The 1105-nt window shown below is 40.2% G+C and overlaps 1 pseudogene; it reads right to left on the bottom strand.

Moving 5' to 3' along the window:
* Positions 1 to 230: 230 nt before the first annotated feature.
* On the bottom strand, positions 231 to 1095 carry LOC120859197 (annotated as a pseudogene).
* Positions 1096 to 1105: the final 10 nt, after the last annotated feature.

The following is a 1105-nucleotide window of genomic DNA, read 5'->3' as shown; positions in this document are numbered from 1 at the left end:
GTGATCTCTCTCTTCTTCTCATTCTACTGTCCTGTATCTTGCAAATTCTTTATAAAGAGCATGAAATAACTTTGAAATGCTATATGCCATTATTGAATTTGTTAATATAAAAAATTAGAATATAAAATAAAATATAAAAAATACAAAAAGAAGTCAAGATAACCAAACCACTACATAATTCTCAAGTTTCTACACTGTTCAGCATGTTTCCAATCCTATACTTCCTCCATTCACTTGCTGAAGAAACTTCTATTAAATAGATGTGTTACTGCTTCCTTCACATTCTTGTTTCTGAGACTGTAGATTAAAGGACTCATCATGGGAGTCATCACTCCATAGAAGACAGTTATAAGTTAGTCAGTAGCATCCATATTATCTGAATTGAGTGTCTCTTTAGACTTGGGCTTCATGTACATGAAGAGAATAGTTCTGAAGAACACTATAATGACAGTCAGATGAGCAGAGCAGGTAGAGAAGGCTTTGCTTCTCCCCTCAGAAGTGTGGATCTTCGAAATGCTGGAAATGATTAATGAGTAAGAGATGACAATCAAGAGAAGGGGTATCAATGTGAATAATGTTGCACAAACATGATGAATGCATTGCCTGAGATGTCAGCACAAGCCAGTTACACGACAGCCAAAATTTCACAGGAGAAATGTTTGATGACATTATTCCTGGAAAAGGGCAACTGTACCACAAATGCAGTTCATGCAGCAAAGTTGATAACCCCTGCAAACCAGGAGCCAGCTGCCATGGGCACATAGGAAGCCTTGCTCATGGTAACAGAATTGTCACAGAGGGTTACAGATAGCCATAAATCAGTCAAAGACCATCATGCCCAGGAGCACATACTCTGTTGTCCCCATGGTCAAGCCAAGGAACCTTAGCACAGCACAGCCAGAGGAGATGGTCTTTTCTTTCTGAGAGGAAGCTCACCACCATGGGGGGGATGGAGGTGGTGGAGTAACAGATGTCCAAAAAGGAGAGGTTCCCCAAGTACATAGGGGTGTGAAGATGGGAGTCTAAGATGCTGATGAGAATAAGGGTGCCATTTCCCAGAAGGATGACCACATGCATTATTAAGATTAGCACAAAAACAGTAGCT

This window comes from Oryx dammah, unplaced genomic scaffold, assembly GCF_014754425.2.
Source record: "Oryx dammah isolate SB20612 unplaced genomic scaffold, SCBI_Odam_1.1 HiC_scaffold_187, whole genome shotgun sequence".
NCBI lineage: Eukaryota > Metazoa > Chordata > Mammalia > Artiodactyla > Bovidae > Oryx > Oryx dammah.
This window is presented reverse-complemented; position numbering and strand designations above follow the sequence as displayed.